Consider the following 26,096-nt stretch of genomic DNA (forward strand, 5'->3'; position numbering starts at 1 on the left):
GGTAGACTGTTCCACTCATCAACTACCCTATTTCCAAACCAATACTTTCCTATGTCCTTTCTAAATCTAAACTTATCTAATTTAAATCCATTACTGCGGGTTCTCTCTTGGAGAGAGATCCTCAAGACCTTATTAATATCCCCTTTATTAATACCTATCTTCCACTTATACACTTCGATCAGGTCTCCCCTCATTCTTCATCTAACAAGTGAATGTAACTTAAGAGTCTTCAATCTTTCTTCATAAGGAAGATTTCTAATGCTATGTATTAATTTAGTCATCCTACGCTGAATGTTTTCTAACGAATTTATGTCCATTCTGTAATATGGAGACCAGAACTGAGCTGCATAATCTAGGTGAGGCCTTACTAATGATGTATAAAGCTGCAGTATGACCTCTGGACTTCTGTTGCTTACACTTCTCGATATAAATCCCAGTAATCTATTTGCCTTATTACGTACGCTTAGGCATTGCTGTCTTGGTTTAAGGTTGCTGCTCACCATAACCCCCAAGTCCTTTTCGCAATCTGTAAGGCTAAGTTCTACATCATTTAACTTATAAGTACTAGGGTTATAGGCACTCCCAAGCTTCAGAACCTTGCATTTATCTACATTGAACTGCATCTGCCACTTTTCTGACCAAGAATAGAGTTTGTTTAAATCCTCCTGAAGTTCCATAACTTCTACGTTTGAATCAATTATCCTACCTATCTTTGTGTCATCGGCGAATTTGCTCATATCACTAGTAATTCCCTCATCAAGATCATTGATATATATTATAAACAACAAAGTATTATAAACAGACAAAGTGACTTATTTCCAGTACCTGGCTTGGGATTGCCATATATGATTTTTGGTAAATATATTTTTTCTCGGTTGTTTGTTGGGCTATCTCATTGAAACTTGGGCAATGTATGATGGAAAGATGCTTCTTAACATACAACAAAAATAAAAAAGACGGACAATAAGGGAGTTCACTTGTCAGCCATTAGCCGCCTCTTTGCAGTATATTTTTGTATGGTTTTTATGGTTGTATTCTCATTTTTTTGGACTCATTTGATAGAATGGCAGATATATTACAGAAATAGACATGATTTTGATTGCTTTCATAATGAAAGGTACCTTGAAATTGAGCTCAAAGTAGTGGAAATGTTTGATTTTTGCCGATGTTCAATGAACTGTGTAAGTCAAGTTGGTTAATTTTATTAAGTGTATTCTAACCTAACCACTCTGTAATTCGGCAAACTCAGTAATCTGGCACACTAGAGGTCCCAATGATGCCGGATTTGTGATGGAGGACCTGTATACAGTGGACCCCCGGTTTACGATCAGCTCCCAATGCGACCAATTATGTAAGTGCGTTTGTATGTGTATGTTTGGGGGTCTGAAATAGACTAATCTAATTGACAATATTCCTTATGGGAACAAATTCGGTCAGTACTGGCACCTGAACATTCTTCTGGAATGAAATAATATCGTAAACCGGGGGTCCACTGTAATTGTTTTATGAAAACAGGCCTTCACTTTATTCATATCAACGCAAGATCACTTCTTCCTAAATTGGAAGAGATTAGGATTCTAGCTAACAAAATTAGGGCGGCAGTTATAACCATCTCTGAATCCTGGTTGGATGATACAGTGACTGACGACGAGGTCAAAATAGAAGGTTACAGTATAAAACGATTAGATAGGAACAGAAAGGGTGGTGGAGTATGTGCCTACATTAGAAATGACTTAGCTTACAACCCAAGACCTGATTTAAATAACAATAAATTGGAGATTCTATGGTTTGAAGTGCTGCTTCCCAAGACCAAACCCATCTTAGTAGGAACTAGTTACCGCCCTCCCTCCCAGGACCAGTTCTTAGAAGACTTTTCCAGAGTATTGTCCGGACTTGAAAACAATTGCGAGACAAAAATACTGGGCGACTTCAATATCTGTTTTCAGCAGCAAAATAACGGGCTATGCAAAAGGTATAAGGAAATTCTAGGTTTAAATAGTTACACTCAACTAATTAACACACCAACCCGGATCACACAGTTCTCAACCACCCTAATTGACCACGTACTTTGTAAATGCGCTGAGAACATTAGTCAGTCAGGCGTCATTACCACAGGTCTTAGTGATCATTTCATCATTTACTGCACCAGGAAAATCACTAGGGATAGGATAGGCCTACACAGGACAATGAAAATGAGGTCATCTAGAAACTACAGTAAAGAAACACTGGTAAATAGGCTACACAATTGTGACTGGACAGAGATAACAAGTTGCACGGACATAAATGATGCCTGGGAAAAATTCAAAACAATGTTCACTACCATCCTTGATAATATTGCACCAGTTAAAGAGGTTAGGATTAAACAAAGAACTGAACCCTGGATGACTACTGAGATATTAGATAATATGAAATTCAGAGACCAGCTGCTAAAAAGATTTAAAGCAAACAGACAGGATATTGCAGCACTAAATGAATTCCAAAGGGTGAGGAACAGAGTACAGAGACTTATAAAAGGAGCAAAGGCAAAGCACTATTGCTCAAAAATTGAAGAGTATAAGCATAACCCCAGAAAGCTTTGGCAACAACTAAAACAGTTGGGGCATAGCCATAAGCCAGTAGATAGGTCTAACATAGTACTCACTATTGATAATGAGGTATGCCACGAAACATCTAAGGTGGCAAATTGCTTTAATTCCTACTACACATCTGTTGCATCAACACTAGTAAGTAAACTACCAGCTGCATCAAATACCTTTAACACAGACTCTGATAAGTTTCAAACATACTATACCAATAAAGGGGTAACCCCAAACAGTTGTCAACTAGTAAGTGTATCTCAAGACTTTATTCAAAAAGAACGAAGCAGGTTAAACCCAACTAAGAGCACAGGCCCTGATAACATCCCGTCTAAGCTCCTAAAAGATGGTGCTTCTGAACTGTCAATCTCTATTGCTCACATAATAAATCTATCAATCACCACTAATACCATACCGGAGGGGTTCAAAGAGGCCAGAGTTACTCCTATCTTCAAGAAAAATAGTAGGTCTGATGTCAGCAACTATAGGCCTGTTAGTATACTCAGTATAATATCCAAAATTCTAGAGAGGGCGGTGTACTCTCAAGTAGTTAAGTACCTTAATGACAACAACATTCTCCATAGCTATCAGTCGGGCTTTAGAAGATCTTACTCAACCGACACCTCCCTAATTAATCTGATGGATTACCTGAGAACTGAAATGTCAAAGGGGAACCTCATAGGTATGGTAATTTTAGACCTACAAAAGGCCTTCGATACTGTCAACCACAATATATTATGTAAGAAACTTCAAGCTATTGGTATAGGTTCTGTAGACTGGTTTAAGTCCTACCTTAGCAACAGGAGACAAATTGTCAAAATCAACAAAACGGAATCAGAACCCCTGCCGATGACATGTGGTGTTCCCCAAGGTAGTTTTGGAAAGGACACTTAAATATCCTCCATTGCATAAGCCTTATAGGTAAGGCTTGGGAGGGAGTGACTACCAGGACTTTGATCTCTGCTTGGAGAAAATTGTGGCCAGATTGTGTTCACAAGATGGATTTTGAAGGGCTTGTGGCTGACCCTGATGAGCCTATGTCAGTTGTGAACTCTATTGTGGCATTGGGGAGTTCCATGGGGTTGGATGTGAGTTTGGAGGATGTGGAAGAGTTAGTGGAGGACCACAATGGTGAGCTAACCACTGAGGAGCTGCAAGAGCTTCAGCAGTGTGACTTTGTAAATGGTCCAAGTCGGACCGAAATGTCGTCGTAAGCTTCTCTCTTTTATGTGCGGGTTATTTGTGTATGTTTCAGCAGGAACAGCAACAGATCACAGCTCAGAATCTTGCTGCAGAGGAGGAGGAAGAGAGATAGAAGAAGGTGCCTTCTTCAGAAATTAAGGAGATTTTTGAAATGTGGTGTAGGATGGAAAGATTTATGGAGAAATATCACCCTGAGAAGGATGTTGCAAGCCATATCGGCAACTTGTATAGTGACAGAGTCTTGGCCCATTTTAGGGAAGTTTTAAAGAGACGCCAGAAACAGAGCTCTCTGGACACTTTTTTTGCGAGACAGGACTCCATTGACTCTCAAGCTGGTCCTAGTGGCATTAAGAAACAGAGAAGAGAAGTAACCCCAGAAAAGGACTTGGTACCTAAGGTGTTGATGGAAGGGGATTCCCCTTCCAAACAGTAACTAATCCAATCTCTCTCCTCCTCCAGTCTTCCATACACTAAGAAGAATCGCCAATAAAGGTAAGTATTATGCTGTTAATGTTTCATTCATCATGTCCCATTGTATTGTTTATTTACTACATCTATATTTCATGTAAAAAAAATTTTTGTTTTAATGCTTCTTCGTGTCAGGAACGGATTAATTGTATGTATTTACATTATTTCTTATGGGGAAAATTTATTCGAAAATCGTCTATTTCGATAATAGTCGCATTCCAGGAACGGAGTAATGACGATAAACGAGGGACCTCTGTAGTTTGTTCAAGTTGTTGTTATGGGGCTATAGGACCCAACATGTATTTATAAGTAACAGTTACTCTGGAATACCTAATTATATTGAATTGATGGGGACTTTGCTCTAAATGTCAGAAGGGCTGATCAACCTTATGACTGAGAGGCAGCTGGGTCAAGCCTATTTTTCTCAATATAATAGGTTATACTATAGACACATAAACACACAATTTAAATAAGTAGTTTATTAAGTTGTATTTCTTTTTGTAAAAGTAAAATTAAGGTGCATTGGGGCATCATGTGTGCTCCAGGGTGGTGGACTCTCGGCGAGCCTGAGTACTCTCTACCAGCCATCTGACTGTGAAGGAGTCGAGTCAGAGCCGAAAGTGTGACGAGGGTCAGGGTGTACGTAAATGTGAGTTGAGGCAGTGGTTGACAACCTTCGGTAACATGAGACGTTCAGGAAGGTATGTGATGTTGTGTCTTGGTGTGCTCTATGTACAAAACGGCCCAACGATTTGCCTTTGTGGTCCCTTGGACCCCTCCATGTTCTGTGACAGCCTCCTCTTCATAAGTTTGGAGGATCTGTGTGGAGTGAGACCTCAGAAGATGGGCTTGAGTGCCTGACCATGTTAAGGATCGTGAGTGTTGACTGGAAGTCTCACTGTTTGGTTCGGCCACCAAGTGAGAGACACCTTGACATGTTTTGTGAAGTTTCCTGCCTGGTGTACACCTGACTGCTCTGGGTTTGGCTCTACTCTCGTCTCCTGATCAGGAAGATGCCACCCTGGAGTACCAGTTGCTTGCTGGATTACTGCAGCAGAGGCACAGGCCTGTTGGTGCGGGCTTTCACAGTGGACATTGTGTGCAACTCTTGCATTGTAATGTGTATTGTTTAAAAGTCACTAAAATTGTAAATAGTTACACCCTTGAGTATATGGGTATGGTTAAAATGCTTTTATAAAAAATTCTGCAATCTGTTGTAAATAACAGTAAAGTGAAGAGTAGTTATGGTGCTAGGAAATATGTAGCATTTCTAGTAGTCTTGTTTACCGCCTTCAGACTTAAGCAATATACTTTTTACTAGCCGTATCCTGAGGGACACGGCTAGCTTTTGTGAGACTTCGTCTGGAGGTGGGGGTGTTATGGGGCTATAGGACCCAACATGTATTTATAAGTAACAGTTACTCTGGAATACCTAATTATATTGAATTGATGGGGACTTTGCTCTAAATGTCAGAAGGCCTGATCAACCTTATGACTGAGAGGCAGCTGGGTCAAGCCTATTTTTCTCAATATAATAGGTTATACTATAGACACATAAACACACAATTTAAATAAGTAGTTTATAAAGTTGTATTTCTTTTTGTAAAAGTAAAATTAAGGTGTTGTAGAATTGTGGTAACTGGAGAATTGTGCTTGGCAACAGTCTTTTGTTTTGGTGGGAGGAGCTTAGGTAGGCTTCTCTCTCTCTCCCTCTCACTGACTCTCTCTCTCTGTGGCTGACCTTCAACCTGGCAGGATCTCTGGGTCCTTCTTCTATCTTTTGGGGCATCATGTGTGCTCCAGGGGTGAGTTTTTATAATTTAAGTTGTGGCCACCATACCCAGGGTGACTAAAGTGTGTCAAAACACTGGTTAGCCCAGAGTTATGTCAAGAAGAGTGAAGGACAAAAGTTGTTGGAACACACCATGTGGAGAACAGGTATGGAGTGTGTAGATTTTGTTTTGAAAATGGGAGGCTGTGATTGTATATTCTGTACATATCTATTGAGAATACAGTTATATTTTTATAGTAGTAGTTTACATATCCTGTGAAGAGGGCTGGTGAGAGGGTATCAGAGACACTCAAGATGATCAGCCATGATGTAAGTATTACCCCTAGACAGATAAGGCCATTAAGTAAAAAGCTACCCCACACTAGAACATGTAGTGAGAACCTTACTATCAAAATAATAATAAGACCTACCAACGTAACAGTTGTACATCTGTTTTTATGTATAGCAAATAGTAAATTTAGTCAAATTGCAATATGGGAATATTACAATGGGACAAGTTGAAAGTAGTATACAGGTTGCATATATCAACAGTGAAATTATTTAAATTACAAAATGGTAATATTACAATGCGCCGTGTTGAAAGTACAGTGGGCCCTCAGGTAACAGCGGCATCGGCTAATGCCAAAGTCTAGCGGCACTTTTTTGCGTCAAAATATTGGCTCGGCTAGCGCTCAAGAACTTGGTTAAGGGCATTCATCCCAAACGTGTCCGTGCTGCCTGAGCTCATGTAAAGCCAGTGTGCCATTGTTTACAAGCCAGAGAGGACGGTTCCTCGCATACATGCGATATATTTTGTATTATTCCATTGTTTTTAGTGCTTATAACTGCTAAATAAGCCACCATGGGTACAAAGAAAGCTTCTAGTGCCAGCCCTGTGGTAAAGAAGGAAAGAAGCGCAACAGAATTAAAAAAAAAAAACTCGTAGCAAAGTACCAAAGTGGAGGAGGAAGAGAGAGGGGTGAATGTGCCTTCTGCAGTGATTCAGCAATTCTACAATATGTACGATACTAAAGCAGCAGGTAATGATAAAGGCTATAGTGCCAGCCAGTGATAAAGTGAGTAATGAAAAAAAAAAAACTTTGACCGTGTTTTTGGTTTAAAACAGCATCATTGCTCTCTATTTTCATATGGTATTTATGGTTGTATTCTCATTTTCCTGGTCTCATTTGATAGAATGGAAGACATATTACAGAAATTGAGATGATTTTGATTGGTTTCACAATGAAAAGTACCTTGAAATTGACCTCAAAGTAGCAGAAATGTTTGATTTTTGCCAAAGTTCAAAAGTAAACAAATCATGCCACGCGTTCAATACACATCAACTGGTGAATCTGATATTCGTTCACAAGTGCACCAATATTATTTATGCCATTTCTACACTAATGCAGTAGTCTGCATAACAGTAAATCTTCTATTTTTTGTGAGAATAAAAATTCAAAGTGGAAAGCAAACGAAATGTAGGAGGGGCCTGGGGACATGACTGATGAACAGAGGAAATGTTATTTTAGTGCCAGGAATGTCTGTCTTGTTTATTCTGAACCCTATTTGGAAATTGCCATCTTTTGAAATTTGTGTGAAATTGGCAAAATTGCTAATTTGACCACTTTATTGGATAGTTGAAATTGGTAAATGGGTGGTTTCTTGTACTCATTTGTTAGAAAAAAAATGGAGTTCTAGCGAAATAGTTATGATTTTTGTTGACTAGTGCGCTGGAATTGGCTGAAAATTGGGCTCAAAGTGGGCAAAATCGCTGATGTGTAAACATCGTCGAGACCGCTAACTTTGCAAGAGCATAATTCCATAAGTTTTCCATCAAATTTCATACTTTTGGTGTCATTATGATCGGGAAAAGATTCTCTATCTTTTCGTAAGAATTTTTTTTTTTCCGAAAAATTTTCGACCCTGAGAACAAGTTTAGGAGAGGGCCTCTTGACCTTGAAAGGGTTAAATATGGGCACTACATTTGCTGTCTTCCATACCTCTGGTAGTTGCCCAGTTTCAAGGGATGTATTGAAGATTGTGGTTAGTGGCACACACAGCATTTCTTCTCCCTCTCTAAGGACCCACAGGGAGATGTTGTCTGGTCCCATTGCCTTTGAGGTATCAAGGTCCCTTAGCAGCTTCTCCACCTCCTCCTCAGTTGTGTGTATGTCATCTAACACTTGTTGGTATATTCCTTGTTGGCATCCCCCTCTGTTCTGTCCACCCAGAGGCCTTTCCTGTCTCCACTGTAAATACTTCTTTAAATCTCTTGTTGAGCTCCTCACATACCTCTTGATCACTTCTGATGAGTTCCACACCTTCTTTCCTCAGCCTGATCACCTGGTCTTTGACTGTTGTCTTCCTCCTAATGTGGCTATACAGCAGTTTCGGGTCAGATTTGGCTTTTGATGCTGTGTCATTTTCGTACTGTTGCTGGGCCTCCCTCCTTATCTGTGCATACTTGTTTCTGGCTCTTCGACTAGTCTCTCTGTTTTCCTGGGTCCTTTGCCTCCTGTACCTTTTCCATTCTCTGGTGCACTTAGTTTTTGCCTCCCTACACCTTTGGGTAAACCAAGGACTCGCTTTGGTCTTCCCATTATTTCTATTACCCTTGGGAACAAACCTTTCCACTGCCTCCTTGAATTTTGTTTTTACGTATTCCATCATTTCGTTTACTAACTTTCCTGCCAATTCTCTGTTCCACTGAACCTCCTGCAAGAAGTTCCTCATACCTGTGTAGTCCTCCTTTTTATAGTTTGGCTTTTCCCATCCAACCCCTGTTACCCTCTCTACTTGTAACTCTACTATGTATTCAAAACACACAACCATGTGATCACTAGCTCCAAGGGGCCTCTCATATGTGATGCTCTCAATGTATGCATGTATACCTGTGAGAGATAGACAGAGACAGATAGACAGAGACAAAGATAGACAGAGACAGACAGAGATAGACATAGACACAGACAAACAAACAGAGCCAGGCTGCCAGCAGCCGGCCAGCCATGCAGCTGGCCACACATCTGGCCAGCCAGCCAGCCAGCCTGCTGAACAAGTATTATGTTTCAGAATTGTTTCTCTTTACTTAAGGACATAGGTGTTATGTTGGTGTCCCTTGTAACTTTGATGGTATGGTTCTCACGATGTGTTCTAGTGTGGGGGTAGCTTTTATATGAAGGCCTTATCAGTCTAGGGTAATACTTACATTCATGATTGATCATCCTCAGTGTCTCTGAAATCCTTTCTCCAGCCCTCTTCACAGGTTATTTAAACCACTATTACAAAAATAGATATATTCAGATAGATATATACAGAATATACAATTTTAGCACTCTCCTATTCAAAACATAAGCCTGCACACCCCTTAGCTGCTCCCCTAGGACAGCCCACATGGTGCATCTGAAGCAATCAGCCCTTCTTTCCTCTTGACTATCTTCTGGGCTAACCAGTGTTTTGACACACTTTAGTCACCCTGGGTATGATGGCTACAACTTAAGGTATAAACTCACCTCTGGGGCACACATAATGCTCAGAAGTAAAAGGTAAAGACCAAGAGGTCCACCAGCTTGAAGCCACAAGGGGCGAGTGAGAGAGAGGGAGGGGCCTAACTAAACTCCTCCCACACCCACCAAAACAAACAAAAGACTGTTGCCAAGAATAATTCTCTAGTTACCACAATAATGTTTCCCATTTCCACACCTTACTTTACGTTTACAAAAAGAAATACAACTTTATAAACTACTTATTTAAATGTGTGTGTGTCTGTAGTATAACCTATTATATTGTGAAAAACAGGCTTGACCCAGCTGCCTCTCAGCCCCTAAGAGTGATCTGCCTTTAGGACCATTTAGTGCTGTCCCCCCAATCAATTCAATATAATTAGGTATTCCAGAGTAACTGTTACTTAAATGCATCAATATGTGTTGGTCCTATAGTCCCATAACACCCCCACCTCCAGACGAAGTCTCACAAAAGCTAGCTGTGTCCCTCAGGATATGGCTAGTAAAAATAATATTGCTTTAGCCTGAAGGTGGTTAGCAAGACTACTAGAAATGTTACATATTTCCCAGCACCATAACTACTTGCTTTGCTGTTATTTACAACAAGGTGACATACCACATCGCAATCTACAAATATTGTGGCTCCACTGAACCGTCCCAGACTATACAGGCAATTCATTCCCATACCATACAAACCCTGAAAGGAGCAATACTGCAACAGATTTCAGAGATTTTTAGAAACACTTTAATCATGCACACATGGTGTAACTATTAACAATTTTAGCAGTTTTCTAAACATATTACATATATTACAATGCAAGAACTGCACACAATGCCCACTGTGAAGGCCATCACCGACAGTCCTGTGTCTCCGCTGTGGTAATCCAGCAAACAACTGGTACTGCAGGATGGCATCTTCCTGATCAGGAGATGAGAGAAGAGCCAAACCCAGAGTAGTCAGGTATACACCAGGCAGGAAACTTCACAAACCATGTCAAGGTGCCTTTCACATGGTGGCTGAGCCGAACAGTGAGACTTATTAGTCATCACTCACGATCCTTAACATGGTCAGGCACTCAAGCCCATCTTCTGAGGTCCCACTCCACACAGACTCTCCAACCTTATGAAGAGGAGGCTGACACAGAACATGGAGGGGTCCAAGGGCAAATCCGTCGGGCCGTTTCGTACTTAGAGCACACAAAGACACAATATACCACATACCTTCCTGAACGTCTCATGTTATCGGAGGTTGTCAACCTCTGCTTCAACTCACAAATACATATACACTTACCCTCGTCACACTTTTGGCTCCGACTTGTCTCCTTCACAGTCGGATGGCTAGTAGGGAGTACACAGGCTTGCTGAGAGTTCACCACTGCAAAAACAACAAGGTCAGCACACGACAAACACTATGTACAGAGCATGCCCCATGCAGCTACATGAAACATCTAGAGAGAGCATCAGCAACTGCATTCTCTGAGCCTTTTACATATATATTTAATTTCCAAATTAAAAGCCCATCTTAAGAGTCCGATTTTAGTCATCATACACAGGAGCAGGATGAAGAGATCCTGAGACATATACAAATGCTGAACAGCCAGCCCCAGAATGAAAATTTTCTTTCCTGTGGCAAACTGTTGACATTTAAACTTAGAAGGTTGTTCATATATAGTGACAATTCTGCAACCTCTCGCAGTACAAAAACAAACGCCAAAGACATTTCTTTGCACCCAGGTTGTGTACATCATGTTTACACAAACACTGTCACGTTCTATTTCACACATAAATTTTAAGTACACAATGAACATAATTTGCATTACACACATGGAAATGGTACTGGCACACAGGCCATGGAAATCACAACTTCCTACCCCATGCTTTAGTTTATTTAAAATGTTTGCATCTCTTAGTACAGCAGTATCAATCTTTCTAAACCTGTGAACCTTAGTTGTCAGACGTACCTTGTGGTAGTCAGTGCCAATGCCCAGGGTACCATCTAATTTGAGAACCATGAACCATGAGAATGCCCACTGACTCTCACTAAGCACTACAAACTGGTGTTGGAAGAATTTCCCTTCTTCCTCCATATCCCATTTTTCATACAGATTTTTCCCACACAAGAGTTGTTGAATTGGCTCAGCTTCCTTAAGATTTTCGTTCAGAAAATCTTAACCCTTTCAAGGTTGGTGCCATACTGGTACGGCTTGCACGCCAGGATTGGTGCCATACTAGTACACATAAATTCTAGCGCCTTCAAATCTAGTGAGAGAAAACTGGTAGGCCTACATATAAAAGAATGGGTCTATGTGGTCAGTGTATGTAGTATAAAAAAAAATCCTGCAGCACATAGTGCATTATGAGAAAAAAAAAACTCTAACCGTGTTTTTTGTTTAAAACAGCGACTTTGCAGTGTATTTTTGTATGCTATTTATGGTTGTATTCTAGTTTTCCTGAGAATGGAAGACATATTACAGAAATTGAGATGATTTTGATTGGTTTCACAAAGAAAAGAACCTTGAAATTGAGCTCAAAGTAGCAGAAATGTTCGATTTTTCCCAAAGTTCAAAAGTAAACAAATCATGCCATACGTCCAATATACGTCAACTGGTGAGTCTAGCATTCTTTCACAAGTGCGCTGATATTATTTATACCATTTCTACACTAATGTAGTAGACTGCATAACAGTAAATCTTCTATATTTTGTGAGAATAAAAATTCAAAGTAGAAAGCAAAAGAAATGTAACAGAGGCCTGGGGACGTGACTAATGAACAGAAGAAATGTTATTTTAGTGCCAAGAATGTCTGTCTTGTTTATTCTCGACCCTATTTGGAAATTGGCATCTTTTGAATTTTTTGTGAAATTGGCAAAATTGCCAATTTCTGACCATTCGATAGAAAAAATGGAGTTCTAGCAAAATAGTTATGATTTTTGTCGACTGGTACATTGGAATTGGCCGAAAATAGGGCTCAAAGTGGGTGAAATCGCCGATGCGTAAACATCGTCGAGACCGCTAACTTCGCAAGAGCATAATTCGGTAAGTTTTCCATCAAATTTCTTACTTTTGGTGTCGTTATGATTGGGAAAAGATTCTCTATCATTTCATAAGGAAAAATAATTTTTTTTTTTTTTAAAAATTTCCGACCCTGAAAACAAGTTTGGGAGAGGGCCTGCTGACCCTGAAAGGGTTAACAATTACTTCATGGAGTTTCAACTTTTCCCCATTACTGACATTCCAAACTTTTATAAAGTTCCAAGGTGGCTGAGTCAATGCTCCAACATTTTTCTCATTAAAACCAAACATGCATTTCCCAAAATCTTTTACAAATATGTTATTTCTTAAATACACTTCTGCTATTTCATAGAGATTACTGTTTTGCACCCCTTTACATTCCATTACAACATTGGTCTCTGGATTTTTGACATGACTTCAAACCCTTTAACTGGTTACTATGTACATTATATACTCATTTTTTTCCTGCTCGGGCATGTGGGTCTTATACCTAACCCCTGGGAACTTCCCCCACAACATGTTCAGCTTACAGCAACTTGCCATACAGATTTTCACATGAATTGGCTCCAACGTCAGCACTTCCTTTCCAGCCTCCAGAGCATTATGGTCCTCATTATGGTCCCACATCATCATCCTGGTCTAGTTGATGGGCACATTCACTGGTACCATCCGCCTCATACGAGCCAAACAGTGTCTGAAACTGAGAAAAAGCTCCGAGGGGGGAGCATCACCATCCTCCCCAAGCCAATAGCTCAGAGATTCCAGAGTTCTTCCCCACTCGGCAAATACAAAGAGAGGGATCCTCTCATCCCAATTGTTAGTATTGTCTGTGACATAGGCTTGCATCATTGTCTTGAGGGTTTGATGGAGTTTCTCTATTTCCCCTTGAGATGGAGGGTGATAGGCAGTTGAAAAGTTAGGCTCTACTTTTAATCCCTTTATTTATTTATTTATTTATTTATTTTATGTCTTTGCAAACAGTACATTGAGATTTTGTATTTACAATAGTGGGTTCCAATACAAAGAGAGCCTCTATTATGCCTAGGCATTATGGGCCAACTTAACATTATTGGCTTACAGTCTACTTAACACTAAGGAGTATATCATAGTTGTACAGTAGGATAGTAATTATTTCATAGTTGTACAGTAAAATATTAATTATAAATGAATCAAAATTTGTATAATACAAAGATATATTTATATTCGAAAATGCTTTTTGTGAAAACAATGATTCAGTTATATTCCTGTCAACAATGGATAAAAGGTTCAAAGTGATTGTTTCAGTTATGATGTGGGAGTACATAGGTGAGTAAGTGTGTACTGAGTAATTAGCATTTAGTCTAGGGTGATTAAGTGGCTTTTGAGAAGTCTTAAATTGATTTTCAGACTGGGTTACTTTAATATCTTCTGGTAATGAATTCCATATTTTGGGGCCCTTTATGTGCATAGAGTTTTTACACAGTGTGATATGGACATGAGGTATATCAAAAAGAGATGTGTGTCTTGTGTTGTGGTCTTGTGTCCTGTTTAGGTTGGTGAGGAGAAGTTTGAGTGGAGGGTTTATGTTTGCATTCTGTGTATGTAGTAGGCAAATGAATAAGTATGGATGTTCTTAATGGTGAGTAGATTCAGACTTTTGAAAATTGGTGGAGTATGCTGGCGGGAGTGGGAATTTGTTATCATTCTTACTGCTGCCTCTTGCTGAGTTATTAGGGGTTTTAGGTGATTAGATGTTGTTGATCCCCATGCTCAAATTCCTTATGTAAGATAAGGGTATATGAGTGAATGGTACAGTGCCAGGAGAGCTGATTGTGGAACGTAGTACCTTATCTTTGATAGTATGCCTACTGTCTTGGAGATTTTCTTGGTGATTTGTTGTATGTGTGTCCGGAACTTAAGGCTACTGTCAAGGTGGATACCTAGGAATTTTCCCTCTGTGAGTCTTGTGACTGATGATCCATTTAGCATTATGTTAATTGGATCATTTGCAGCTTTGTTTCCAAACTGAATTAAATAGGTTTTATCAGTGTTCAGGTTAAGTTTGTTAGTCATCATCCAGGCAGATATTTTCTGTAATTCAGCATTGACTGTGTTTGCTAGTATGACTGTGTTTGAGTGGAAAAAGACATATGTAGTGTCATCTGCAAATAATATGGGTTTGAGTAGCTGTGATGCATTCGGTAGATCATTGATGTAGATGAGAAAGAGGAGTGGTCCAAGGACGCTTCCTTGTGCAATAATTGGTGACAATACTTGAGAGGCTCTCTTGCACATAAAAGCAGGCAAGTTGTTTATGTCTCTTGACTTGTTTTTAAGAGTGTTTATGATGAGCATAACTTCAATGGGGTTGGTTGGAGCTAGGAATAGTGTATTTGGGTAGGTACCTATGAGGTAGTCTGATGGACGGGTGTTTGTGCTTGGTATTTTGTTTGCTAGGTTTTTTCCTATGGTGGAGAAGAAAACATTAAGTCTGCTGCTTTGGATGGAGTGAGTAGGGGTTCATCTGATTTTGTTAGTTTGATTGTTCTGTTTCTGGATAACTTTTTAGTTCCAAGAATTTCAGATAGAATTTTCCAGTTTTTTTTCATATCACCTTTGATGTTATGTAAATCTACTTTCATACAATTTTTTTGACCTTCTTATCAGGCTGGTAAGTGCTGACAAGTAACTTTTCGACTGTTCTCTAGTTATTTGACCCATTTTATATTGTTTTTCATATTTGTGCTTTGTGTTAATGGATTTGAGGATGCTTGGTGTTAGCCAGGGATTATTCAGTCTGTTTGCTGTGATCTGTTTAGTTTTTCTGGGGCAATGTCTGTTATAGAGGCATTGGGCTTTTTTTAGAAAATTATTTACACATTCATTCATATCTGTATATGTTTCGAGCTCATTTTGCCAATCAATGTTATTCATAGCTGCTATAAAGTTGTTAACTGCTGTCTCGTTATGTAGTCTGAAGGTTACTTTAGTAATGTCTTGTGGCAGTTTGCCCAGATTAGTTATGAGAAAGGTTGGGTAATGGTCTGTAGTGTTGTCTGTGATTATGCTTGATTTTAAAGGGGATATGGAGTTTGTCCAGATGTGGTCTATTAAGGAGATGCTTGTCTCGGAGATTCTTGTAGGTTTAGATATTGTTGGTAGCAACAGGCAGTTACTCATTGTGTTTGTGAATTCGGTTACTTGTGGGCCCTGGTCGTGTAGTATGTTTATGTTGAAATCTCCTGTTAGTAGTAGGTGGTCTTTATTCATGTGTGCATCAGTTATCATGTTTCCTAGTTCCTAGTTTTAAAACATTTCTAAATAACTTTGAGGTAAAGTTAGGTCCTTGGTCTGTTTGCACCTTTTGAGGGAAACCAACATGAAAAAAAACTTCGTCAAAGCCCTTAAGACTACCTGAGCTGTTATCTTATGTAGAGGGAATGCTTCCAGGTACCTGGTAGTGGAGCAAATACAGTGGAACCTTGACTTATGAGTTTAATCCATTCCAGGAGCTAGCTTGTAACTCAGTTTACTCGTATATCAAATTAATTTTCCTCATTTAAATTAACCCTTTCAGGGTCCACAGGCCCTCTCCGAGACTTGTTCTCAGGGTCCCCCAATTTAAAAAAAAAAAAAAATTCTCATGAAAAGATAGAGAATCTTTCCCCGATCATAATGACACCAAAAGTATGAAATTTGATGGAAAACTTACGGAATTATGCTCTCGCGAAGTTAGTGGTCTCGACGATGTTTACGCATCGGCGATTTTGCCCACTTTGAGCCCTATTTTCAGCCAATTCCAGTGTACTAGTCGACAAAAATCATAACTGGTTGGCTAGAACTCCATTTTTCCTATCGAATGAGTACAAGAAACCATCCATTTACCGATTTTAACTATCCATTACAGTGGTCAGAATTTAACAATTTTGCAAATCTCACACAAATTTCAAAAGATGCCAGTTTCCAAATAGGGTCCAGAATAAACAAGAAAGACATTCCTGGCACTAAAATGACATTTCCTCTGTTCATTAGTCACGTCCCCACGCCCCTCTTACATTCTTTTGCTTTTCACTTTGAATTTTTATTCTCGCAAAAAAATAGAAGATTTACTGTTATGCAGACTACTGCATTAGTGTAGAAATGGTATAAATAATATCAGCGCATTTGTGAAAGAATGTTAGACTCACCAGTTGACATGTATTGGATGCATAGCATGATTTGTTTACTTTTGAACTTTGGTAAAAATCGAACATTTCTGCTATTTGAGCTCAATTTCAAGATACTTTTTATTGTAAAACCAGTTAAAATCATCTCAATTTCTGTAATATGTCTTCCATTCTTTAAAATGAGACCAGGAAAACTAGAATACAACAATAAATACCATACGAAAATACAGTGCAAAGTCGCTGTTATAAACCAAAAACACTGTCAAAGTTTTTTTTCTCATTATGCACTGTGTGCTGCAGGACTTTTTTTTATACTGTGCACACTAACCACATAGACCCATTCTTTCATATGTAGGCCTACCAGCTGTAAAAGGAGCACCTGTCTTTTTCTATTTTACATCTACTCCTTTTTTTTAAAGGAATATGCCTTGAGCATACATCGAGTGCCACAGAATTAATCTGTTCTAGGCATAAGTTGGGGTCTGTGTTGCTTAGTCTATCTTCCCAGCTTAAATCGTTTAGGACTTGGTTTACTTGGTCCCACTTTATGTTCTTGTTATTGAAGTTGAATTTGGTGAAGGCTCCCTCATGATTGATCTCATTTTGTCATTCTGGGGCTCCGCGCATGCATGTCTGAACCTCGATTATGTTGTGATCCGAGTATATTGTTTTTGATATGGTGACATTTCGTATCAGATCATCATTGTTAGTGAAGATGAGGTCTAGTGTATTCTCCAGTCTAGTAGGCTCTATTATTTGCTGGTTTAAGTTGAATTTTGTGCAGAGATTTAAAAGCTTGTGTGTGTGTGTGTGTGAGAGTTCTCGTCTGAGCTGCCTCCTGGTGTTATCACTGCAACAACATTATTTGCTATATTCCTCCATTTTAGGTGCCTTTGATTGAAATCCCCAAGGAGATACTAATGCCGGAAAAAAAATCCCCCCCCAGTACCAACAATACCACCAGTCCGATAACATTCTTCTTTGCAAATATACAGGGTCTAAAGCCAGCAACAAACAATAAAATACCTTTCATCCGTGGACTGCTTGCAGAGGCAAAGGCAATGTTCGCGGCTTTCACTGAGACCCACATAAAGGATCACTTGGACAACGAAATATGGATCCCAGGTTACAACATATACAGATGTGACAGAGTGAACAGGCAAAAGGGGGGGGTTGGCCTGTACATTGCAGAGTCACTTGTTTGCACAGAACTGCTAAATGCCTCAAATGATGTAGTGGAAGTTTTAGCAGTAAAGGTCGAGAACCAAAACCTAGTCATTGTGGTAGTCTACAAGCCTCCGGATGCAACATCCCAGCAATTCCAGGAACAGCTGTTAAAAATTGACCACTCTCTGGAAAATCTTCCAGCTCTTGCACCCAACATCTTGCTCCTGGGGGATTTCAACTTAAGGCACCTAAAATGGAGGAATATAGCAAATAATATTGTTACAGTAATAACACCAGGAGGCAGCTCTGATGAAAACTCACACTCACGCGAGCTTTTAAATCTCTGCACAAAATTCAATTTAAACCAGCAAATAATAGAGCCTACTAGACTGGAGTATACACTAGACCTCATCTTCACTAACAATGATGATCTGATAAGAAATGTCACCATATCAAAAACAATATACTCAGATCACAACATAATTGAAGTTCAGACATGTATGCGCGGAGCCCCAGACCGACAAAATGAGATTAGTCACGAGGGAGCATTCACCAAATTCAACTTCAATAACAAAAACATAAAGTGGGACCAAGTAAACCAAGTCCTAACCGATATAAGCTGGGAAGATATACTAAGCAACATAGACCCCAACTTATGCCTAGAACAGATTAACTTGGTGGCACTCGATGTATGCACAAGGCTTATTCCTCTAAGAAAAAGGAGGAGTAGATGTAAAATAGAAAGAGACAGGCGCTCCCTTTACAGGCGACGGAAAAGAATAACAGAGCGGCTAAAAGAGGTCAATATATCTGAAATGCGTAGGGAGACACTGGTCAGAGAAATAGCAAGCATCAAACTTAAGCTAAAAGAATCCTTTAGGAGTCAGGAATCGCGGGAAGAACTAAAAGCCATAAATGAAATCGAAAGAAACCCAAAGTATTTCTTCTCCTATGCCAAATCAAAATCGAGAAAAACGTCCAGTATTGGGCCCCTACTTAAACAAGATGGGTCCTACACAGATGACAGCAAGGAAATGAGTGAGCTACTCAAGTCCCAATATGACTCAGTTTTTAGCAAGCCGCTAACCAGACTGAGAGTCGAAGATCAAAATGAATTTTTTATGAGAGAGCCACAAAATTTGATTAACACAAGCCTGTCCAATGTTATCCTGATGCCAAATGACTTCGAACAGGCGATAAATGACATGCCCATGCACTCTGCCCCAGGGCCAGACTCATGGAACTCTGTGTTCATCAAGAACTGCAAGAAACCCCTATCACGAGCCTTTTCCATCCTATGGAGAGGGAGCATGGACACGGGGGTCGTCCCGCAGTTACTAAAAACAACAGACATAGCCCCACTCCACATAGGGGGCAGTAAAGCAACAGCAAAGAACTACAGACCAATAGCACTAACATCCCATATCATAAAAATCTTTGAAAGGGTCCTAAGAAGCAAGATCACCACCCATCTAGAAACCCATCAGTTACACAACCCAGGGCAACATGGGTTTAGAACAGGTCGCTCCTGTTTGTCTCAACTATTGGATCACTACGACAAGGTCCTAAATGCACTAGAAGACAAAAAGAATGCAGATGTAATATATACAGACTTTGCAAAAGCCTTCGACAAGTGTGACCATGGCGTAATAGCGCACAAAATGCGTGCTAAAGGAATAACAGGAAAAGTCGGTCGATGGATCTATAATTTCCTCACTAACAGAACACAGAGAGTAGTCATCAACAGAGTAAAGTCCGAGGCAGCTACGGTGAAAAGCTCTGTTCCACAAGGCACAGTACTCGCTCCCATCTTGTTCCTCATCCTCATATCTGACATAGACAAGGATCTCAGCCACAGCACCATGTCTTCCTTTGCAGATGACACCCGAATCTGCATGACAGTGTCTTCCATTGCAGACACTGCAAAGCTCCAGGCGGACATCAACCAAATCTTTCAGTGGGCTGCAGAAAACAATATGAAGTTCAACGATGAGAAATTTCAATTACTCAGATATGGTAAACATGAGGAAATTAAATGTTCATCAGAGTACAAAACAAATTCTGGCCACAAAATAGAGCGAAACACCAACGTCAAAGACCTGGGAGTGATCATGTCGGAGGATCTCACCTTCAAGGACCATAACATTGTATCAATCGCATCTGCTAGAAAAATGACAGGATGGATAATGAGAACCTTCAAAACTAGGGAGGCCAAGCCCATGATGACACTCTTCAGGTCACTTGTTCTATCTAGGCTGGAATATTGCTGCACACTAACAGCACCTTTCAAGGCAGGTGAAATTGCCGACCTAGAAAATGTACAGAGAACTTTCACGGCGCGCATAACGGAGATAAAACACCTCAATTACTGGGAGCGCTTGAGGTTCCTAAACCTGTATTCCCTGGAACGCAGGAGGGAGAGATACATTATTATATACACCTGGAAAATCCTAGAGGGACTAGTACCGAACTTGCACACGAAAATCACTCACTACGAAAGCAAAAGACTTGGCAGACGATGCACCATCCCCCCAATGAAAAGCAGGGGTGTCACTAGCACGTTAAGAGACCATACAATAAGTGTCAGGGGCCCGAGACTGTTCAACTGCCTCCCAGCACACATAAGGGGGATTACCAGCAGACCCCTGGCAGTCTTCAAGCTGGCACTGGACAAGCACCTAAAGTCAGTTCCTGATCAGCCGGGCTGTGGCTCGTACGTTAGTTTGCGTGCAGCCAGCAGCAACAGCCTGGTTGATCAGGCTCTGATCCACCAGGAGGCCTGGTCACAGACCGGGCCGCGGGGGCGTTGACCCCCGGAACTCTCTCCAGGTATACTCCAGGTAAACTCCAGGAGTAAGATGTTGGGGGCAGGAGCTGGAAGATTTTCCAGACAGTGGTCAATTTTCAACAGCTGTTCCTGGAATAGTTGGGACGTTACATCCGTAGGCTTGTAGACTACCACAATGACTAGATTTTGGTTCTCGATCTTTACTGCTAAAACTTTCACTACATCATTTGAAGCATTAAGCAGTTCTGTGCAAATAAGTGACTCTGCGATATACAGGCCAACCCCTCTTTTTTGCCTGTTCACTCTGTCGCATCTGTATAGGTTGTAACCTGGGATCCATATTTCGTTGTCCAAGTGATCCTTTAAGTGGGTCTCTGTGAAAGCCATGAACATTGCATTTGTCTCTGCAAGCAGTCCGCAGATGAAAGGTACTTTGTTGTTCATTGCTGGCTTTAGACCCTGTATATTTGCAAACAAGAATGTTATCGGATTGGTGGTACTGGGGGGGACTTTTTTTTTTGGCACTAATATCTGTATCTGTTGGTTTGGAGTGGAGGCCATCGACTGTGATTCCACTCCAGAAATGACTGGATTTGGTGTACGATTTCTGCCATTTCCTGCCAGTTTTTTTTCCTTCTTGGCACTAAAAAACCTCTCCCTCTTGAGTTTCTGTGGCTACCCAGGTTTTCCCATGGTTTGGATGTTTTGTATCTTTTTGTCCCCTTTAGATGGTGTGCCTGGCAATTTAAGTTATAGCACTGTCTCTCCTATACTGAAGAGGGACACATATCAGGGTGAAAAAGCTTACAGGAAGGGAGTTTGCATTTTCCTGTTGTCATATGGGCAAGGCATTTTCCAGGGTGGTCAAAGTTGCATGTCCCATCTGTTTTTCCAGATTTCCCATGCCTGCAGATACCCGGTGCATAATATGTGCACAGGCTTGGTTTCCATTTGCCTTGGATTTTTGTGACTATTCCCTGTTGGTGCAAGTTTTCCTGTCTCATTCCTATCCTCACTAGTACTAACAATGGAGCACTCACCACTTGTTTCTGGTAATATATCCTCACTATTACTAGTGGAGTCCCCTTGTTTGCCATCTCCTGTGGTATTGCTAGTTTGTAATATTGGTTTTATCTTATCCTTGACTATACTTGTTTCCCCACTACAGCTCCTGTCTCCCTCGAGGCCATTAATATGCATTCCCTCATGAATACAGTTACTGTCTACCAGGACAGCACCTCCAGCCTCACCATTACTGTCTACCAGGACAGCACCTTCAGCCTCACAGTTACTGTCTACTAGGGCAGCACCTCCAGCCTTACAGTTTCTGACTACATGGTCAGCACCTCCAGACATAGTTACCGTTGGCCAGGACAGCATCCGCACCAAGGGCGATAGCACCATCCAGCCCAGACTTTTTATTTTCCCATCTGTTATACAATGCTTCCAGGTTTTCTATGAAGGCTGCTTTGATGTTATCCTCTTTTAATACCAATGGGATTTTAGTCCACAGATTGATCTCATTTGGGCATACCCAAAAACATTTCCCAAATTTAACCCTTTGACTGTTTTGGTCGTATATATATGTCTTACAAGCCACCTTTTTTGACATATATATACTCATAAATTCTAGCAGCTTCAAATCAAGCAGGAGAAAGCTGGTAGGCCCACATGAGAGAGAATGGGTCAGTGTGCACCATATAATAAAAATCCTGCAGCATGCAGTGCATAACAAGAAAAAAAAACTGACCATTTTTTTTAATTAACATGCTGACTTTGTGGTCTATTTTTGTATAGTATTTATGATTGTATTCTCATTTTCTTGGTCTTATTTGATATATTGGAAAACATATTATAGAAATAGAGGTGATTTTGATTGGTTTTACTATGAAAAGAACCTTCAAACAGAGCTCAAAGTAGGGGAAATGTTTGATTTTTGCCGATGTTCAAAAGTAAACAAATGATGTCATTTTCCAATAAATGTCCAAGTAGCCATTCTGATATGCAGTCATGAATGGGTTGACATTATTTATTCAATTATAACAAAAAAAGGCACAATACCGTGGCTGGAACGATACACAAATAACCCGAACATAAAAGAGAGAAGCTTATGACGACGTTTCAGTCCGACTTGGACCAGTGTGACTTTGTAAATGGCCCAAGTCGGACCGAAACACCATCGTAAGCTTCTCTCTTTTATGTGCGGGTTATTTGTGTATACAGTTATTACAGTGTTGCAGTAGTCTGCATAACAGTAAGTCTTCTATTTTTTGTTTGAATAAAAATTCAAAATAGAAAGCAAGAGTAATATCAGAGGGGCCTGGAGATGTGACTGATGGACAAAGAAAATGTTATTTTAGAGCCAGGAGTGTCTGCATTGTTCATTTCAGACCCTATTTTGAAACTGTAATATTTTTTAATTTTCGTGAAATTGGCCAAATTGCAAATTTCTGACCATGTTATTGGGCAGTTGAAATTGGTAAATGGGCAGTTTCTTGTACTCAATCGATAGAGAAAATGGAGTTCTAAGAAATGGCTGAGCTTGGTCAACTGAAACAATGGAATTAGCCGAAAATAGGGCTCAAAGTGGGCAAAATCGCTGATTTGTAAATATCGCCGAGGCCGCTAACTTCACGAGAGTGTAATTCTGTCAGCTTTTCATCGAATTTCATTCTTTTGGTATCATTACAATCGGGAAAAGATTCTCTATCATTTCATAAAAAACATTTTTTTTTTTTTTTGTAAATTTTGCAACACCAAGAGACACCTTAAGATTTGGGGTTGCGACAGTCAAGGGGTTAATACCACTTGTACATAATTCATGGATATCTGCACAAGGGGCGTGACACCAATTTCCACAAAAGTGGCGTGTAATCCATGTGGAAGCCCATTTGTTTGATTTACTGCAGACTACACAGGATTTCATAATGTGGTTTTAATGGTTGATTTACTGTAATTCTACTAATAACCTCCTGAATATTCTGCTAATAACCTCCTTAAAGTGATGATCTGGCTCTTTGTATTTCTATTTCTAACTGTACTTGTATAGTTGGACAAGCTTACCGCTCTAAGTTACTGCTATGTAGTTGTTTGTGTGTTTAATGAGGGCGCCTAAAGCCCCGTTTGTTTATAGTCCATTTTAGTGTCCAATGAATCCATTTGAAACCGGTCAAGGGTTTGGAACCAGTCAGATCTGATTACTGGATCACTTATTAAAACATATCTGGTCTATGATTTACCCTAACACATGAAGGAACTACTGGAGATTATTTAACCAAGTAATATGTGATTAGATTGATACAAAAGTACAGTGGACCCCCGGTTAACGATATTTTTTCACTCCAGAAGTATGTTCAGGTGCCAGTACTGACCGAATTTGTTCCCATAAGAAATATTGTGAAGTAGATTAGTCCATTTCAGACCCCCAAACATACACATACAAACGCACTTACATAAATACACTTACATAATTGGTCACATTCGGAGGTAATCGTTATGCGGGGGTCCACTGTATAACTTTCGTGTTGGAGAACCGGTGATTGCTGGCAGCTCCTGCAATGATGAACAGTCGAGACCTCAACCTTTACTTACAGCCCAAAGGTTTATAGATCACTGTATTAAGCTTTTCTAGATTTTTTCCATCTCCACCACAACAAATGCTATGTTATCACTATAGTTGGCTGGTGAATATTATTGGAGGAAAGTCGCTTTTACTGGAGTAATATTTGCTTTCATTGTGTGTATTGCGACCGCTGCTAACTACAGGTTATATGAATTTCCACTATATACGTCTGGTATTTCAAGAATGAAGAAAAAAAAAACTAATGATGGTCACTTCACCCCACTAAGTACCATTTTTGTTACTGTTATCAGCTACTACACCACTGTGGTAAGGTTTCTGGATGATAAATGGTCTTATTGTTGTAAACCTTTACTGATATCGTATTTTTACAAAACTGTATACTTCATATTTCCTCAAGATTTTGCAACTTATCATAATTTATTGGAAAATTTTCCCCACTGGTATCACTACATTATATGCAAGATACACTAGCAGGCTAGTAAGATTATTAAAACAGCTGAAATAGGCTGAAGGGGAACAGGTTTATTGTTTTGATTAGGTTTCCCTATAAATTGACAGACATGATAGGTCTTAATATACTCTGACAGTCTTCCACAGCTGAGACCAAAAGAAATGCCTGGAAACCTTGGACATCATCTGGTGACAAAACCCTTGTTCTCCTTCCATCAGTACTGCAGACAGAGGCGATTTCTTTGTAGGAATTTCCTCCCTGAAATGAAAACACTTATTTAACTGTAAAATCTCTTTCTCAGCCACAGCTGAGGCTCTGATCAGCTTACGAGTGAATGTTCCTGTGCAGAGATTAATTTGCACCCTAGTAGGTGCAGCCTCTCTCGCACTACTTAACTGATCCATTCTCCAATCATGCTCAGCTCTGGCTGCAACATCCTTTTCTTCAGTTGACTGCAGTTCAACATCAGAAAACAGGTTTCCAGACTTAAACCCTCACCATCCTCATGAGAAATATCATGAAGACTATTGGTAGCATGATCATGAGCCATACTTCTCATGGTGGAACCATCACAGTGAAGGTTGAACAGAGTTTCCCTAGCCTTCTCCTCTCAACCTTTGGGACTTGGTTCCCCCCAAACTATTTGTCCTTACTGTCTAACAGGCCCATAACATTATTCCCTAATAATAAGTTGACCCCCTCAAAGGGAATTTCATCTGAAATACCTACAGGGAGATAGCCAACTTGGTATGCAGATTCTACCCATAATTTGTGTACAGGTGTTCCTATGGTTGAACCTGTAATACCCTTCAATAATATATCTACCCCAGTATAGGTATCCTTAGACACCTGCAGCACTCCAGCATGTAGTAAGGAGTAGGTGCTGCATCCATCTCTCAAGGACAGTATGTTCTCAACTCTACCTACATCCTTTTGCAAACCAACTGTGGACCTACTAGAAAATACACACATCCTGGGGTCTAGATCCAAAAGGTTCCTCCTCACCTTGCCTTGAAGACCTAATGCAGGCAACTGGATGTATCTCTGCAGTTAGGGTCCCCTGGGATGGTTCCTCGCTTTTCTGATCTCGCTGTCTTGACCAACAGAACTTTTGTGTACGTCCAGTTTTGTTACAGCAGTAACAGGTATAACTCTTAAAGGTATTTTTACCATTTGGTGTAGGACTGGTACCGTTTACTCGAGGACCTGAAACATTATCTGATGGTCTAGGTAAACTTTGAGCTTTAGCTGACTTACCTTTTCCTTCTATTTTAGAGGGTGCTTCAGCCTTTGTTTGTCCCTGAAAATTCTTGTCCCACTTACCTTCATGACCATAGGACTTGGAATAAGGCTTGGAATGAGTGAGGAAATTTTCAGAAGGAGCATGACTGCTTTTACTTACCAGCTCCCTGCGAGCCAAGAATCTGTCACCC

At 40.1% G+C, this 26,096-nt stretch overlaps 1 protein-coding gene across 1 annotated transcript in view; it reads left to right on the plus strand.

Annotated features, from left to right (window-relative positions):
* Positions 1-26,096, plus strand: part of LOC128699856 (citramalyl-CoA lyase, mitochondrial-like) — a gene marked incomplete at its 5' end in the record, with an annotated part of 91,994 nt that overhangs the window by 60,463 nt on the left and 5,435 nt on the right.

This window comes from Cherax quadricarinatus, unplaced genomic scaffold (assembly GCF_038502225.1).
Source record: "Cherax quadricarinatus isolate ZL_2023a unplaced genomic scaffold, ASM3850222v1 Contig915, whole genome shotgun sequence".
Lineage (NCBI taxonomy): Eukaryota > Metazoa > Arthropoda > Malacostraca > Decapoda > Parastacidae > Cherax > Cherax quadricarinatus.